The following is a 19,806-nucleotide window of genomic DNA, read 5'->3' on the forward strand; positions in this document are numbered from 1 at the left end:
GGGACCAGCTCTCTTCAACATCTTCATTAATGACTTGTATGCAGGATACTAATCAAGTTTGCAGATGACACAAAAGGAGGAGTTGTTTACTCCCTTGAAGGCAGGGAGGCCCTGCAAAGGGACATTGATAAATTAGATGACTGGGCAATACTAACTGTATGAAGTTTAACAAGAGGAAATGCCCAAATCTGCACCTGGAACAGGGCAACTGTCAGTGGATGTACAAACTGGAGAGCAAGAGGTTGGAAAGCAATGCTGCAGAAAGGGACCTGGGGGTCCTGGTCAATGGCAAGGTGAATACGAGTCAGTAGTGCCCTGGCCAGGAGGGCCAGCCCTGTCCTGGGGTGCATCGCCAGCTGGGTAAGGGAGGGGATTGTCCTGCTCTGCTCTGCTCTGCTCTGCTCTGCTCTGCTCTGCTCTGCTCTGCTCTGCTCTGGGGCAGCCTCATCTTGGGGGCCGGCGGCAGTTTTGGGTGCTACAACAGAAGAAAGGCATTAAACTATTAGAGAGCATCCCAAGGAGGACAATGAGGATGGTGAGGTCTGTTCAGCCTGGAGAAGAGGACACTGAGAGGAGACAGTTGCAGTCTGCAACTTCATGCGAGGAAGAGGAGGGTCAGGTACAGATCTCCTCCCTGTGGTGACCAGTGACAGGACCCAAGGGCCTGGAACTGTGTCAGTGCAGGTTTAGGTGGGATATCAGGAAAAGGTTCTTCACCCAGAGAATGGATAGGCATTGGAACAGCTCCCCAGGGAAGTACTCACTGCACCAAGCCTAATAAGAGTACAAGTGTTTGAATAATGCTCTCAGGCACATGGTGTGACTCTTGGAGATAGTCCTGTGTAGGGCCAGGAGTTAGGTTTCGATGCACACTGTAGGTGCCCTTCCAACTCAGAATATTCTGTGATTCTATGAATTCACAGCTTCACTAACTCAGTTTTGCTATTGGCTTTCAAGGAGTGATTAAACCCTGGGCTTACTTTTAGAGGAGTGACTTAGTTTCTACCTCTCTAATAAGAGGGGTGCTACTTAAAAATCTCTCTGCTAAACAGAGCTCTTGGCATGGTAGATCATAGTTGAAGTTTAGTTTCTAATCCTACAAAGACATATAATATGCTTAAATATAAGGTTGTGAAGCATTACAGAGGTGCTGCTCACTTTGGACTAATTTTTCCACTCTCTTCCATGGTGCTAATTGCAATAATCTGGTGTCTTGAAATCTTCATTATTCAGTTTGCTCTTTATAAAGTGTCAACTGAATTTGTGAACTTCATAGCTGTTTTATCAGGGTAACTAAATTTCATTTCAGGATAAACTTGTACTGAGATCTTGGCCTGCAATTCATCATATAAGAAAGGGTTTTCAGAGTTTTAAATACTAAAGTACATGACTGGACTTCTAGAGATGATTGGCACTAGCACTCAAAACACGAGGCCACCAAAAATTCTCTTCATCTGAAAAATACATTAAAAAGTTTAGGTCTTTGATTACCCCCCCTTGCACATGGATTTGCATTTCTATATGTAGACAGTTAGATATATTGCTTATGCATGTTCACAATCTTGAAGACTTTTTTTAAGGCTTACAGACATGTGTGTTTGAGCACTGGTGAGCAGCACTGAGTCTTGGTAGAAAATCAGCTTAATTTTCTTCTTCATCTGTTTTCATTTTCCTAGTTTCACTTGAGGGATTCATCCCTGATCTTATTATAACTGTGGCAAAGTTTTGGTAGATTTCCTTAGTAGAATTCAGTTCTTTCAAGTTGTAAACTGATGTTTTTACACCCACATTGTGACACTGACTTTTACAAAGCCATCTAAATGACCATTGCTTTGAAACAAAGCTGGAAAAAATATACTACAATACCAGACTTTAGTTCTGGTTGAGAAAATTGTTTGACAGAGACAGAATGATTCCATTGTCTAGGGGCTAAGTCCTCACCTGATGGAAAATCGCCTCCTTCTTGTAAAAGTAATTTAATAGAAGTGACTGGCAGACAGCCCTCTGGCCCCTCCACTCTCAGTGGTGTATGCTGTCTGAAGAATCAAGCTGAGAACTTGTGGAGCACATCTTGCTTTTAAATATTAACACATCTCTAAATATTTCATGTATAATGGGACAGCTTCCATGGGAAAGACTGAAAGCTATCCCACCAATTTGCTGATAAGCTGGGTGTCAAGGCAGTCCCCAAGGAAGCAAAAGTTTGGACATCTCCAAAAAAATTCAGAAATGGAATATATATCTGCCATATCCTGTAGAAAAAACCCGAGCAGCCAAGTATCAGATGAAAAAGGGGCTGCTCATCTGCTGCTGCTTTTTTTTAGGACCAAACCCAGCAATTATGGTTTGGAAATTCCTTACTGATGCCTCCTGCAGACAGCCTGAGGGAATGCTGCACTTCTGAGCTGAATACCAGTTGTATAAATCGCATCACAGTAGATGAAAACACCTACAGTTTTTAAAAATATCTAGGCACATAAAAGTGAAGATAGACATGTCTGTGGGATCTTCACAAGTCCCTATATACCTAAATACAATTTGGAGATTGCATAACAAGGAGTTTGTGCTTAGTGTATTTGAAAATATCACTGGGCTTTACACATTTTACCCCAAAACCAGCTTTTAACTGACCTTTCAGCAAGCAGGGCTGTTTCTTCCCCTCTTCACTGCTGTTTTATACAGTCATTAGCAGTGTTGTATGCTTCATTTGTACTGGAGCACGGAAGAGAAGAGTCATGTCCAAGGAATGTCTCTTTGGATGCACATTTAGCTTCTGCTTTCAGTTTGGGATGAATGCCAGCAGTGCTGGTGTCACCGAGATCTCTCAAACCTCACTCTGCGCACAATTGCTGCTTGATATTTATAGAATCAACTCTTGATTCACCAGGTAGCAAATAGACAAAATATATGTACACATCTACTGAGGCAGAGTAACCCAAGAGGCTCAGCATCTCTGCAGACCCTTTAATTTTAAAAAACACCAAAGATATGCAGTTTTGCAGTGATCCATTTGGGAGCTCACATGTGCTAAGATATATAGATCTAATATTTCATTTTGGAGAAATCATTTATTTCCAGCAGTAAATATGAAGTTTGTGAAATGAGAATAGGCTATTTCAAGCTGTTATAAGGCCACTGAATAATTGAATTATTACTCATCAGGGGGCAGTGTAATTTGTTACCTGTGTGATTCCAACACTCTGAATCAAAGTAATTACATTCATAGTGTCATTTAGAGAAATAATGCCATGAAGGCCTCTATGAAGAGAAAGACAATTGCTGAAAGGATTTTGTTGAAATAATAGCGCCAATTCAATTGGTCCTTTTGCTTCATTCATTTATTATATGGCTAAATATCTCCTTCAGCTCTGCTTTGTTAGAGTGACAAACAGAAGCTTTGCAAATAGTATCTATGAAGGGCAAAAAAAACACAGCTTCTAAGGGGAAAGTACCACATAGGCCTTTTTAGAATCACAAATGTGCAAATGGCAAATGGTAGAATAAAATTATAAAAAAAAAAAAAAAAGAGCAAGAACACAAAAGCAGATTTTAATATCCTTTGAAAGTTCAGAGGGAAGATTCCACTAGAGGTTTGTCTAGTGTAAAGAATTGTTGGGGGATATCTGAAGATTGCTTCAAACCAATCACTTTAGAAGCAATCACTTCTAAATCTCATGAACTTGGCTTCAGAAAACTATGAAATTGGTATTTAAAAAAAAAAAAAGAGTCACTTTAAAGACTAAGTATTTTGGAGTTTTTATTTTATGTTTGTCTACAAACTGTAAGTATGAAATAATTAATGTATGCAAGTATGAAGTGTTTTCTGTTTTGCTACTTCATCCACATCTTACACCTTAATGCATTTATTACCAAGACCAGTGTGTGAGGTGGGACAATCCTGTACTCAGTGTTTTGAGAAATCAAAGAGAAAGAGCTGAAAGCACACAATGGAAGCTGAATGCGTGGCTTACGACCACTTCCTCTTAAGATTTATTTTAGCTTTTTCTTTAAAATTAGGTATACATTGTTGAACATGATCACAACCATCCCTGGCTTTCTTTATGCATTTGTCTCCAGTGTGACTTAGAGAAGCACATGTAAGAGCCAAAAAAATAAGTGTCACAGAGTGGTGACCTGAAACATCTTTTTCCAGATACGTAAATCAGTCTTACAAAAAGAGATTACTAACAACTACACCAAACTACTCATTATGGCCATGATGATTCTCGTGGAGGTGGTGGGGGAGCGAGGAGGGGTAGGTTTTTTTGAGATATTTCACAAGATGTTCACACACTCTATGAACACAGGTGGTGAACTTTTGAAACAGTAATGGGTTTTTGTTGTAGTTTGCGTTTGGTTCGTTCGGTTTCCCCCTCCCATGTTTCAGGTAATGGTTTAGCCCGAACCCTGGTCTTTGTCAATCCCGATACCCCTCCCCTCTTTCCCTGGTTACCTATTATGTAATACCCCAGGCCCCTCGCCTGGTCCCCTGTCTGTCATCCGGCACCCAGCCTTTTCTTCCAGAATCTTCTGGCTGGAATGTCGTGTGATTGGCTGAGGGGCCGGGGCCCCACCCTAGATTAGTTTCTATAGGTTCCTTCTCCTTATCCATCTTGAATGTATCCATTTCTCCCAGTTCGCGATTGGTTCGTTGTTACCCCACCCCTTGCCTTTAAAACCTGAGTCCCTTGAGGGCTCGGGGCTCTCTCTGGCTCTCTCCTTCTGGCCCCCTCCCTACTTCGCCTCTCCCTATTAAACCCGTTTTACCCCAAGTCAGTAGAGAGTCGCCTCTTTCCTTTTCCTGCGGCATTGGATCCTTTATCATCTGCGGCTACTTGCCCTTTCTCACCGACCCACGGTCGACACACGCCCCTAGCTTCGCGCCGGAGGAGTGTCGGGACAGCTGGAAGTGGCTGGTTCTTTACTTCTCTTCTAGCCTGGGCACTTCTACATTACAGCCACTGCTCCAGGTTTTCCTAGGAAGATTCAACACTGACCTGGAGAAACCACTGACTGCCTGCAGTTCTGGGGTTATTTCAAGTGGATTACACAGTACAATATTAATAATCACAACAACTGGCACTAGTGATCCAAGATGAGAGAAGAACAGTAAAATCTGCTTGTTCCTTGCAAAGTCAGCACAGAGCCAGTGCATGGAAAGGGAGGAACAGCAATTCATGAAGAGTTTCCTCCACTGAGATGAATTCAGTAGGAGTTGTTGGCATTTTCTTGAAGCTGATCTGAAAAGTATGACTTTGTTTTAATCTAAACAGCTATCTGCTTGAGGAACACAACTTGGAGCTATTGAGGTGCTGTGAAGCCTTGTGTGTAGACTTGATAACACTTGAGAACCATTAGGATATGAAAATATTTCAGGCAGACCACTTTCTTCTTATGAACTACTGCTTCCCTCCATGAGGTCTAGTATTTTTACTTACCCCTGAGGTGGACTCTCTTCTGCTGACACCAGTGCTGGCACCAGAGACATCCCAGAACTGATGAGTTCAGGCAATGGGAGAGGTCTTCCCAGTCTTCCCAGAACTTGAGAGGGATTTGTATTTAGTTAACAAAAGACATGCCAGTTCCAACAAGCTGCTGAGCACCTCAGTCCTCTAGTGTTTTTAATTCCCAGCCAAAGTTTGAGACCCTGATAACTAAAAAATTTTTGCTCTAAAAATATATTTCTTCACATTGCTGGATTCATGTAGCATTTTATACAATTACACCCCTTAGAAAATTTATCTTCTGCAGATCTGGGTAATAAATCCTCCACTTTACAGTACTGGTGTGGCTGTGTTTTAAGCCCTTACTGTTGAGTCTAACATTTATTACTGGGTAAAAAGATGGAAACAAATCCACACTGCAGAAAGTGTTCCACAGTACCACAGTGTTTTAGCAAATTCTGAACTGCTATTTTCATCTGTGGATGTATCATGGGGATTTATCATGGTGCTTACACACAGAAATAGCAGGCCAATATGAATTTATTTTTTGGAATGAGAAACAAAATTGTGATTTTTTTAATAAGAACATGGTTTTCTGATGTGTGTAATCATTTGAGGAAGCAGTCTTTCAGTTGAGTAATTTAAAAACAAGAGTGATTTTTGCTGAGGGAATGTTTTCAACCCCTTTTGAGAAATCTGTCTCATATTATCTTGAGGTGATCTTCAGGAGCCTGACAGTGCAGTTTCACATTATGGTATCTCAGGGCATAATTTTATGCTGAGCTATCCCTATAAGGCAAAACCAGCATAAAAGATGTTTGCCTTTCCCTATTCCTGGATGCCTGTTCCTTGTATTCTGGTGGAAATACACTGTAATACAGATCAGTGAAATGATCTATTTTGCAAAGCAAACACCTTCCACTGCTTTTGTACTAAAACAACATCTATTAACGCTCTGTGAACCCTAAATCAAGAAGATCATCAGGCCATTTTCCTGCATTTATAATCATAGAGATTTGCAGTTTTCTCCTAATCTCACTGTGAGACCTTACAGATAACTGTATCTGTGGCACAGCAGCTCTGCAAAGTGCACACAGCCTCCTTCCAGCAAGGCTGGGACTAGCAGGCATACAGGACCATGGTCATGGGATGGTTGGGAGGAACCTCTGAAGCTCATTCACTGTGACCCCCCTGCAGTGAGCAGGGACATCTCCAGCTACATCAGATTGCTCAGAGCCCTGTCCAACCTGACTTTGAACATTCTTGAAGCAGCCTTAAGACTGGCAAAGGAAAGCTCTGAGGTACATTGAAGACTAGCAAAAAGTGCTGTCCACACAATTTTTTTATTTGTTTTTTTTTTTTCCTTTGGGAATGCAGGTGCTGGCAATCTGAGCAAGGTTCCAAGACATGATTACATTCTATCATGTTACATTCTCCTTGCAATTGATATTTACAGCTGTGACACAATAAGAGACCATGGACAGTCTTGCAAGTACACAGCAGCAGTACTATATAATTTAAGGCCTTAAACACTGGAATTAAAATGCTACAGTGTGTGTGTGCTATATGAAAATGAAAAAAAAAAGGCATTTACATAGGGAACAGAGGGAAGAGCTGAAAAGAAAAGAAATCAATCAAATAGGGAGGAAATGTGACAGAGTTAGTAAGGCAAAAATTACAGCCTTACAGTGTTCTTATTAAGGAGGACACAGGAGTCTGAGTCCCTGGCCTGATTGGCATCCCCTGTGAGTTTATGGCAGATGGTGAAGTCCCCCTCAGGAATGCTGCCTGCAGGAGTTCTGAGGAGTTATCAGTGGGAACAGCTGTCGGGTGCCATGGTTTAACAACTACCACTTCCAAAGTGCAAGGTCATTGCCACTTCAGCCTGGTTAATGAAAACTTTGGGTTCTTGGAGAAAGGCACATTCTGAAAACATCTTCATTTACTGCCAGGACTGTGTGACCAAAAGCTGTGAAATCAGGAATCCTCCCTGCAACATGGTTTGACTATGCTCCATGTGGCACCCTGGCATTCACATGCTGGTGCCACAGGAAAATGGTGCTTTCTGAACAAAGCCTAGCTGAGAAAAGTTCTTGTTTGAGCATAAATCCCTGATTGACTCCAAACAAATGGAAAACTTGTAGTTCAATACATATTAAGTGTAATATTTTCTTTTCTTTCTTTCTTTCTTTCTTTCTTTCTTTCTTTCTTTCTTTCTTTCTTTCTTTCTTTCTTTCTTTCTTTCTTTCTTTCTTTCTTTCTTTCTTTCTTTCTTTCTTTCTTTCTTTCTTTCTTTCTTTCTTTCTTCCTTTCTTCCTTTCTTCCTTTCTTCCTTTCTTCCTTTCTTTCTTTCTTTCTTTCTTTCTTTCTTTCTTTCTTTCTTTCTTTCTTTCTTTCTTTCTTTCTTTCTTTCTTTCTTTCTTTCTTTCTTTCTTTCTTTCTTTCTTTCTTTCTTTCTTTCTTTTTCTTTTTCTCCTTCTCCCTCCTTCCTTCCTTCCTTCCTTCCTTCCTTCCTTCCTTCCTTCCTTCCTTCCTTCCTTCCTTCCTTCCTTCCTTCCTTCCTTCCTTCCTTCCTTCCTTCCTTCCTTCCTTCCTTCCTTCCTTCCTTCCTTCCTTCCTTCCTTCCTTCCTTCCTTCCTTCCTTCCTTCCTTCCTTCCTTCCTTCCTTCCTTCCTTCCTTCCTTCCTTCCTTCCTTCCTTCCTTCCTTCCTTCCTTCCTTCCTTCCTTCCTTCCCCTTTGTCCTTTTTCTTTTCCTTTTTTTACTGGAGAAGTTATAACACTCAAATCCTCCTAGATTAAAATCATATCATTGCCCCTTGAGCTAAATAAGCATCCTTGGCTGCATTGTTCTACTGAGTCCAATGGGCCTGTGCCAATTTTATGGTCTTGGAGGAATTTACTTATTCACTTGTGCCTAGACTCAATATGTAACACATTGGGGAGCACAGGGTCTTTGCTTTGTGTGGGGGGGGAAATTCTGAGCTTCATTAATTTGCACAAATAATTCAATTTTATACATCTTACCAACTTGACACCTTCTGAGCTTTTTTTTTTCTGGCGGCTGCAAGATCTAGTTTCATTTTCAGGAGAAGTTTGGAAAGAAAAGGGGGAGAAAGAAGATCACCAGTTAATCAGTTATGGTAAGGACTTGATCTGCCCAGCCCATATGCATTTTAGGAGAGGAATGAATACCAAAATTAAGATTCCAGACATAAAAATCAAACAGCTTTGCTAGTGTAAAAATGTGCAGCCTCTGCAGACTGGTTGTCTGAGCTGAAAACAAGTCTTACCCGTGATAGAACATTAATTGTGGGTTTGGATTATCCTGGAGGCACACTGGTAGAATATGGTGTTGAACTTGCCCCCTTAAATCCATTGATACTGGGAACTTCACCACGATATTATGTCACTACTGGGAACTTCACTACATTTAGACTGCATTCACGCAGTAACTGGCAAATTTTTTACTTGAGCATGATTTCCTGCTCATCAGCTCACCCACAGCCACTGACCATGATCACAACCCCAAAGTGAGTGCAATTGCATCATGGAAGCTGACATGCTTCGCTCAGTCTTTGGACCAAATGCCTAGGAGGTAAAAGACAGTAATTCAATTTCTTGACATATATCTGCTGAGAGCAGCAGTGTAAGACTATGCTTCTAAAAAGGCACTAAAGGTGTTATGTTTTCAGTTCTCACTTGGATTTGGATGATGTGATTTTTAAGGGCATCCAGAAAATTTCAGATAAAAAGGACACCAGGAAGAATCTTAACTGCTAACTTCAAAACCATGACGTTTCCAATTTTGAGGAGACACACAGAGCTTTTAGTGTAGAAGATCTGAACTATCTTAAAAGACCCAAAACCTTTCTAAGATGACATTTAATACAGATTCATTCCTATTTAACCTTCCTCTGGACACTGTTCCTAAAGTCTGCAGATATATTAGGCTTTAAGATATGATAATAAAGCAGGCTAAAAATGTAGAGCTGTTAATCAGCAACTCATTTATTTGATCCAGTATTTATTAGCTCATTTAAAATGGCTGTTTAAACTGATATTTATTGCTATTTCAATAAGACGAAATGCCTTGAATTTAATGAAGTTAGCTCTATTTGAAATCACTGATAATAAACGCCTTTCTCTGCAGTGGGGTTGGGTTTTCAAAAGAATTTATGAAATGTTAGACCAATGACGTGAGACCACTGCTTCTGCTGAAGATGACCTGTACATGTGACCATCCCAGCTGCCTTCATCTAAATCCTTTGGGAAGATAGGGTTTCATGACATGGAAATTAATTGAGTCTCGCAGTCTTGTATGCTATATGAACTGCTTGTCCCCAGACCCACATTCAAAGTCCATGTTGGAATAACAGCATCCTTGTCCCCAGTGTAATATTGTTGTGTGTGGGCTGCCAGGGGAGAATAACTCATCCCAGCCAGCTCCAGGGTGTGGAGTCAGGAAGAGATGCACCACAGAGTGTATCTGCTTCACAGTGCAAACACTCACCAGTCTGGTTAAAAACCCCCCGCCTCTGCTGACTGGCACTCCTGCTCCTGCTGGTCTGTCTTTTAAGCTGCTGACCATCTCCAAGGAGCTCTTTATGGGCCTCAGGAGACTGAAGAGATTCAGTTACTTTTACAGACTTATATGTGGCCATCCCTTGCTAAACTCAACACTGGATGTAGCTGCCTCTCCTACGTGGCTGTGCTGCAGGTATGACACCTGCACTGCTGCTGCTCAGAGATTTCCTAAAATGAATGTACACATTTTTTATGGATTCCTTAATGTGAAATGTCACACTCCTGGCAGAGAAAGCATATAGCTTTTTGAAGTGTTTGTAAAAAAAATGTATAAATGATAATTTTTTTTTCTTCTTCAGGTTCCCCTATATCTGTGACTAAGTGGTGGGGTATTTGCAAAATTTAGAGAGGGATCGGAAACATGGCACTGCATTTGAGGTTCATTTGTAGAAGGTAAAGTAGCATATGTTATGAGTCAGTTAATCTCTTTAGGGCTTTATCCAGCACAAATTAGGCTCTGTGGTCACCGAGTCACAGCAGGCTGTGGGCCGCTGTAGCCTTGGAGCTTTATTCTGATTCAGCTGCCAAGAAATGAACTGCTCTGTGGGCGCAAAAATTGGCTTACGCTCTGTGAACTCCAGCCAAGCATGAGCAGTTTCAGAGGCTGCTCTTTCTCTGTGCACAGCTACATGATTTCATACTCACCTCTCCAACAACCTTGATGCTAAGTTGCAGCCCCTAGAAAATAAAGAAGCTGCTAATTCAGCCTCATTGGAAATCAGTAAAGGTTGTGAAATAGTTTCAAAATATGTGGAAGCCTTTATTGCTTTGGCTGTTACAATTGTCCACTGCAGGGATTAGCTCTGTGCTGCTGTTGGAAGCAGGAATTGTCTTTTTGTTTGTTTGTTTGTTTGCTTTGCTTTGCTTTTGCTAGTTTGTTTTGCATTTTGTTTTTTCACTAGTTGCCCTCAGTCTATAGCTGGAGATGCTGCAAAGCCAATAAAAATAAAATGCCTTGGATTTCCTAAGTGGACAAAAGGAACTCTAGGCATAGTTTTAATTGCAACTAATGTCTTATGGAGGCTTGAAAAATCTCACTCCTAATTTACTTAACAGAGACACTAACCAAATCATAAGGAAGTCATGGGTGCTCACATACAGGTGTCAAGATGTCTGGCCCTACATGCAGCTTCCTTCCCTACTTAATCCTTGACCTTGGTAAAGAATTCATCATCTCTGCACTATATATTGCACATAATAAATGAGGCTATAAATAGTTGCCTGTGTCATAGCTGTAGTGCTGATATCAAATGAGTACTTACTCTTTGTACAAACTACAACAAAAATCAATTTATTGTCGCCCTATTTGTTTTTGCCATGGTATTTATTCATTTATTTAGCTATGCCATTCGTATGAATTAATGACTAACATAAACATTGCTTAGTTGTTTTCACTTCTACTCAGTGATTCTCTTCAGTGATCATTCCTGAAGAAGGGGTTAATTTTGATACATTTAAGTAGAAAATATACAGGATGTGCAGAAATGTGACACCCTGAACACTCAAGACATACCTTGAATACCAATGACAAGAAGCTGTTGTCACTGATGCTTGGCCAGGAAACATTGCCAGAGGAGGCCAGACACAGGGCTAAATGCCACCTTGTAAAAACACCAAGAACTCCTCATTTCTGCGGAGCAAGAGCAGGAGGGCATGTGGAGCAGGAGTCCAAGAACCAGTCAGGCTGGCTATTGACATGTTATTTCAGCTGAGCACCCACAGCCCTGCCTCTCCCTCCTACAAACAAGTGCCTGAAGCTGTGATGCTGCACACCTTGGACTCCAGCATCCTGGCTCAGGTTCAAGAAAACCTCCTGCTGCAGGCTATTTGGGATTCAAAATTTGGGTGCCTTTTTGTGTAAAGTTACCTGAGAGGTTTGATCTGGCAGGTGTCTGAGAGGTCTGATCTCTGGCTGAGATCACATGCACATTTGCTGGCAGCCCTGACTTCATCATGAAACATGGCAACCATCATATTTGTCCTCAAAAGCACAGCCAGAAGATTAAGTGCCATTTCAAACTATTTAGCTTGTGGCATCTCAAAAACGTGTCAAATTTAGGTCCAAAATGCACACCTGGTAAGAGTTAGAGCTGGTAAAATCTATGATTGTACTCATCAGATAGAGAAAGGCACAAGGAGGTCTCTTGTGCCTCTTGCCTGCTTCACTTTCTGGCTCCAATATTTTGTGTTCACTCGGGAATGTAACACAACTGCCACAAGTACATTTCTCATCAATAGCACTGACTGCAAATTTTACAGTGCAAGATAAATGTAAATATAAAAGGAAGTCTTTCTTAACTCTCCTTATTATCTAAATTATGGATCAGGTACACTGCAGCCTAAAACAATGTGGTAAGGGATTTTGAACCTCATGATCCAAAACAGAAATCCAGTAGCTTGGTTATGGATACCCATCTGTAATTTGCCAAATGCATTTTATCTGTGAGTAATTTTTCAATTATTCTACTCTGTACCAAATAACAGTTGCAAAAATATACTTGGACTAAAATGTATGCAGATGTTTAAGGGGTTTGCTATATTAGGGCATGTGGGACTGACCCTAATACATTTATGTTGCATAACTGGAAGAAATATTTCATCTGGTCCTGGTAATCCTTCAGTATATTTTTCATTTACAGAAACTGTAACATACATAGGACTGCCTCAAAAATACTCAGATACCTCTAGCAAGTCAAACTAACTTAGGAAAATCTCTATAATTTTATTTTCTGTAATCTCTGCTGGGGTTTTCTGCTCTTACTTAGGAGTGCTAGTCTATATAAGGCACAAATACAGACAGTTTTCCAAGAGATCTGCCAAATGTTTGTCACATTACAATTGTCATAAATCCATGCTTTTATTATTATTTTTATGACTAGGCCTCATAAAGACAACAATTATATGAGTTTCTGCAAAGATGTCTGTTAGGAATGCTACTAAATGTGGAACCTTCAACACAGAAAGTCCTTGGGAGGCAAATTCTTGAAGGGCTGGACCTTTCAGATGGAGCTGATCGTGTCCTTTTTTTGTACATGACATGCAGCACCTCTACTTCTGCTTTAAAATAAGAGGAGCCTTTCCACTGGATCTGGTGAACTGCGGATCCATGATATGTATATTTGTTCAGCCCCTGATGTTGTATAATCCCTGCAATTAATACAGCCACAAGAGCAGTGATGTAAACATAACACAAAATCATTGGCATGAAACATAAAAGAGCTGATTTATTTATGAATATTGCTTTTAAATCTATATTAATCGCTGCTCAGGGGGAAAAAATAACAAACCAAAAACATTCACAAAAGATATTTGCTTTGCAGTTAAATCAAATTTAGGATAGAGCAAAATGCTTCTTAGCAATTAAATTATCCTTTAATTCTTACAGATTCAGTAGAGAAGATAGATTAGTAAATTCCAAGACAGAATTCCAAGCATGGATGAACAACACCACATGACAGCATGACTCGACTGTACAAGCAGCAGGTATGGACAAGATCACTAGAAAGAGACCTTCAGTGCACAATAATGCTGTCAACTGTCCTGTCTGTGAAGGTGACAAACCAGGATGAGCTGCTGGACTACCCCTGGAATTAATGTGTGCATTGTGATTTCACAGCCCTGAAACACAGCTAACCACAGTTAAACCAAAGAGCAAACTTCATTTTCCTACAGAGAACTCACATCCCACAGCCCTTGCCACACAGCTGTTCTGGATGGCACTAAGCCGGATACCTGCAGAAAGTTTTTATACTATTAAGGCAGATTCCGGTTCCTCCATGGGTCTGTTCTACTAAAGCTTGGCTACTCAGATGTGTTGTAATGCAACAGTGAACATGGCATGCTGCTCTGGGTCTCCTTTCCTTTTGAATAATAATCCAAAAGCCAGGAAAGCATATTCTGTTTTTCACTGATCCGCATATAACTTTGTTCAAAGTGGGTCACACCATCATGCAAATATATGAGGATCAGCCCACCACTGTGGAAAGAAAAGCCTGGGGAACAGAAACAGACTTAAGGATGACTTCATATTCCTTGAGGCTTTCATAGGGGAAGAGAAAAAGCAAAAAAAGAAAAAAAAAAAAAAGCAGCATTTGTAGTTTTGGGTCCTGGTTTGCAGAGTGTCTGAGATCTCAATTCAACACCAGTGATGCTCTAGAAATTAGGCCAGAAATCATGCTGTTCCTGCTGTGATGGGAGTGACAGGTGCCTACTTGGATGACAGCTGAAATGCTTTCTCTGTGCTGGTAAGGGAAGCCCTGGGCTTTTCATCCTGAATGTGTTCTTTACCGAAGCAACAGATTTGGGTTTGGTTACATCTTTTATGAACACTTTTTCAATAAATTAATCAGAAGCTTCAGGGGATTTAAGGTTTTTAAAAACAGATCTGTTCTTTTGCAATTCCCTTCTCAGAGCTTCAAAACTGGATTTCTTTCCATTCAATTTTTCATATTTCTATTTTGCAAAATTGAAGATCCCTGAGTCTGTACTCCCCTTGACTGGAATTTGCCTCATAGCCACTGTCATGGGGTACGATGAGTGCTCCATGCATCTTGCCCTATTCAAAGATCTGTGTCAAGGACTCACAGTCACCATAATCATGTATGTCTGAACTACAATTCCTCCAGCTTGTTAAAAAGCTATAAACACCATCTTGTCTCAAACTGCCCCTCTAAGTTTGGACAGGGTGAATAATCAGCAGAGCTCCTGCAGTGCCTTCTAAGACACTCTCAGCATGCTGGAAAGAACATACTTTTCCAAATTCCTCTTTGGACCAGTTTGGCCACTCCCAATAGCTACAGTGAACTGCACACATTGCTTTGAAGCTTCCTGATATTGTTTGGGAAGCCAGTTTATAGTTAGTAACTTTCTTATATCCAGAAACAAAGAGCATTGAAATCACCAATAAGCTCATGCTGTGGACGACTTCAAAAGACTTAATGCTGGATAAAGAGGGTTCGGGCAGAGCCTGGAACTACAGCTAGGAGTATCCCCTCTGTTACACGAAAATAGGAGGAGTGGGTATATGCAGTTTGTTTCAAGTACTTTCCTTGTTAGCCAATATGGTAGTACCCTTTTGTAAGGAGAGACCCCAAGGAGAGAACAAAAGTCCCTATGACCCCACAAAACCATCCCACACACCATATACTGCATCATTTTTAAGGATTCTCCATAAAACAGGTGCACAAAAGGCAGGTTATTTGTGTTCTTTTGCTGTTTGCACAGTAAAAAATCAAGGCAAAGGAGACACAAGGGCATAGTCATAGCACATAACTTTTTACAACAAATACACAAACGTGCCATTCCTAGCAATATACTTTCAATCTCTCTTGTCTTATTTCTGGTTATTTCTATAATATATATAGCTCCATGTGCACCATTAGAGGTCTCACAAGAGCTTTGAAGTTCTACTGATGACACACCTGAACTGGACACAAAAGAGATGTCAATATTTTTTCGATGCAGCCTTGGCTCAGACAGGTGTCTAGGCAGGGTGCTCACAGTAAGACACAAGTTTTCAGAATCTGAGAATCCTTGTTAATATTTATGAAAGCATACAAGACCTTGCAATGATGTAGAAAACAACTGTGGTAGCAGAGCAGTATTTGGGCTGAAGACTATAGTGTAAAGAAGAATTGAAAAATGAATCTACTGGTTCTGAGCTATGTAAAGTCTCCTGGTGCCAAGACTGCCTTGAAAATACTGATGTTTGACTGTTTCAAGTTTGGTTTTTCTTTTGATTTTTTTAAAAAGCTTTTTTTCTTTCTTTCTTTTTCAAGCTAGCACAGGACCTCAGCAGTCTTCAGCAGGAAATCTCTCAAGACTCAAAATCAATACAAGCTGAAAAGGGTAATCGTGGTAAAGGCTTTTCTTTTGGAATCCCTTGGCCACAGACAAACTGTGCATTTGCCAAGAATATATCTAGTCCAAGTAAAAGCATGCATATGTAGTAGGGAAAAGGAAAAGGACAGTCCAGCTGATGTGGGTTGACAGCAGATCTGTGGTTTTCCAGTCTGGAAGCCCACAGAAAATTTCTAAGGAATCTGAAAAGGGTAACTAAGAAATAAAAGGCTTTTGTCAGTAGGCTAGAATATGGTATACAGAGGTCTACTTCCACAGAAAATCTTGTAAGAGTTTGAAATAGAAAGAATTTGAAAGCCGCAGGAGTGGAAAGGCATTTGAAAGAGAGACAGAATGGCTGATAATATAAGTTATAAAATTGTTAATATCCAAAAGCCTTAGAGAAAAACCAGTGCAAATACACATTTTCTGAAAGATGACTTCTAATCTGAGAATCATAGAATCACAGAATATCCTGAGCTGGAAGGGACCCACAAGGAACAGCAAGCTCAAAGGCTAAGGAAAAAAATAAGGTAACAGCTCAGAGATTCATCTGAAACCTATATTTTACTGGCACCTCACAGTCAACATTTATTATAAAAATAAACTACAATATAGACAGTCACTGGGGTTATATCTGCAAACAAGGGATTACACTCAGATGTTAATAAAGTTTGAAATTCATCTTGAAGGAAAAAAGCAGGCATGCCAGTGTCTTCTGTGCTGCAGCCTGACCAAAAAAAAGTGAGAATATTTTAATAAAAATCAGGTGGGTTTTTTGACATTGTTATCTGGAATAAAATACTTTGACAAAGTTCAGTTTAACAGTTTCACTATTGACTTACTGATATGGTCTCACATGATCTGGTTGGAACAAGCTTAATAAACCCATAGGGCTTTTTCTTTATACCACCTCACTGCACAGGCCTTCTACCTCAGGAGACGGATGACCATACTTCCTCTAACAAGTTGATTATTTTGGCAGCTATTATGCACTGGAGTCAGATGATTTCTACCTTGAAACATAGAGTGCACTTGGAAAGAAATCTATTTTGCCTTGTGAAAGAAGGAAACCATTCTTTGGAGGCCTCCAGACCATCAGGAGTGATAACATCTCAAACTGCCATCTCATGCATGAACTGGAAATGCAGTATAAAAATTTACTAAACAGAGAAAGCCAAAACTTCTGAGGCCACTCAACAAAATAAAACAATTTCACCTCTGCTGAACGAACCCAAACTAAAGCAATCCTACTAGACTGTTGCTAAAGAAAGAGAGTTTAAACAGATTTAAAAAAGGCATAGCATTTTGATTTTTCATCTAAAAAAATTGCAATCCCCTTTATCTGAAAATTATAAAAGAACATCAGTCTTGATTCATGGCTTTGTTTTCCTTTCCCACCAGATTTTATACATATAATAACTTTGGGTGAGTGATAGAAAATTTGTATTATGTGGAAAAAAGGTCTCAGCAGCTGCCATTTACTACAGCATGGTTAAATACTAATCTTTCACCCACAGGAGAAGAAATTACATTCTTTTATGGAATATGGTACCTGCTGGCCATGGTAGTTGATGGTCAAGATGAGCCAGAGTGGACCTTGGCTCAACTGGCACATGTAGGCTGAGAGTCTGGCCCCAAAGGCAGCAAGGCAGGGTTTGCAAGGACAGAATCATGGAATCACAGAATGGGTAAGGTTGGAAAGGACCACTGGAGGTAATCTAGTCCTACCTCCCTGCTCAAGCAGGATCCCCTAGTACAGGTTACTCAGATTTGTGTCCAAATGGCTTTTTCCTGGAATATCTCAAGGAAAGGAGACTCCACAGTGTCTCTGGGCATCATGTTCCAGTGCTCAGTCATCTGCACAGTACCTCATGTTCAGGTGGAACATGAAACACAGAGGAGCAAGGCAAAAGAAAGTGGTGAATCAAAGAAAAACACGTTTGCGCTGGCAGCCCTGAAAAGGGGACAAAGTTAAAGGCATTTGAGGCATTAGATTTTCAAACTGTGCTCAGGTAGTGCCTCTAGGGGTTTCTGCCAGCTTCAGGGAAGCATAACTTTGTGAATATTCATTGTAAATAAGCAGGACAGTACCAAAAAAACCTGTCTGATTTCTGTCATCAATTTCTCCTCTTAATGGAACCATTAACCTGGCCAGTGCCCAAATACTAATGGCTTGGGCCAGGGGTTAGTGATCAAAGAAATTACTCTAGTAAATGCCATACAGCTTGTAGAGCTTAAGCAAGAGATCCAGGCCAAGCAGGAGAACCCTCTTTAAAGCTCATTGCTGTAAATCCCACTGTCTTCAGCAGAAATTAGAGGTGCACTCTAACAGTCAAGCTCTACTATAATAATTAGGATAATCTTGCACAACACTTTCTGACCAAACATGAAAATATATTCACAAAAAATTCAGTAGATTTCTGGACAATTAACCACATTTGTAAAATCCAGATAATGGGCAATCAGCTAAAACATCAAGAGAGGTGCAGTACTCTGAAAAAATGCCTTTTTTTTTTTAAATCACCAGTCTGCTTTTAATTTACAGACAGATAAGTGGAAAGCATAGTGATCTCTAACAGATGGGAAGAGTGAATTCTTTATACTATGAATATTAATCACTTCATTATTTTGCTTATTTCTACATCTCCTGCTTTTCTGCTCATCTCTACTGGAGTGGTTAAATGTAATTTCAATATTAATGTGCAAAAGAGAGTGGAATTTGGGGAAAGTATTTCTTGCTGCAATATTAAAAACCATCATCCTAGTTGAGAACCATGGTAGGGTTAATGACAATGTGTTCTTTTTGCCAGTCATTTTTCACTCTGGCCATACCAAACCTGTACACAATAATGAGGCTGCTGGTGACCTGGATGGCCACAACAGCCCTACAGAATTAGAGGTGCTGTACCATAAAGGAATGACATCTGAGTAAACAAGGCTCTAGCATGTCTACTTGAAATCCAATTATTTTTCTACCATGTAGGAAAACCTACACAGCTCCATTTATTATGAAAGAATGACACAACACAGCAACATGAATGGAAAACTTCATACAAAGATCTTTTTGTTCTGTGCACACACACTTTCATGTTCGTTTTTACAGGTTCTCTGAACAAATATAGCCCATTATAAGCTCCCATTTCCAAGCAGCACTCTGCTTGGATAATATTTGTAAAAGGACCTGAGGGACTGGGAAACCAAACAATGAAGATTCCAGTGTCTGTCACTTCAGAAGTATTTCAACTAAATTTCTGAAAATCTCACAGCCACTTGAAAGGCATTGGCTTTGAATGGGATTTGGGCTTCTTTGAAATCATAGAATCTAAGAATCAAATTTAGGTTGGAAAAGATTTTTAATATTGAGTCCACCAGTTAACCCAGTATTGCCAAGTTACCACCAAACCATGCCCCCTTGTGCCATATCTACATTTCTTTTAAATCCTTCCAGGGAAGGTGACCCAACCACTTCCCTGAGGAGCTTTTTCCAATGCTTGACAATCCTTTCCATGAAGAAATTTTTCCTAATATTGAATCTAATGATGGAAATGGCTCAGTGAGCAATTCTGCCAGCTCCCTCACTACCCAAATCGTGAGCATCTTCCACATTCACTGAGAGTCTTTTCACCACATCAGAGAGAATACCTGAGAAATGGAGGAGGAAATCAAACTGAAATCCAAATTTCCTGCACTTTAAATATTTTTGCATTAATACTGTAAATAATTTTTTGCGTTTATAGTGCTTAATACTAGTTATTAAAATTATTATTGATAATATAAGCACTGCAAAGAATGGACTCACCTTCTGATTTTCCTTTCCTTTGTAGACCCGTTCTTGTCTTATTCTTTTTGCAATTTTCCAAAGAAATGCCATACAGGAAGAACTGACGGAATCATCCAGTGGAATGATTAATGTGGCAACTAGGCTTTTGGTCTGCA

This window comes from Molothrus ater, chromosome 2 (assembly GCF_012460135.2).
Source record: "Molothrus ater isolate BHLD 08-10-18 breed brown headed cowbird chromosome 2, BPBGC_Mater_1.1, whole genome shotgun sequence".
Taxonomy (NCBI): domain Eukaryota; kingdom Metazoa; phylum Chordata; class Aves; order Passeriformes; family Icteridae; genus Molothrus; species Molothrus ater.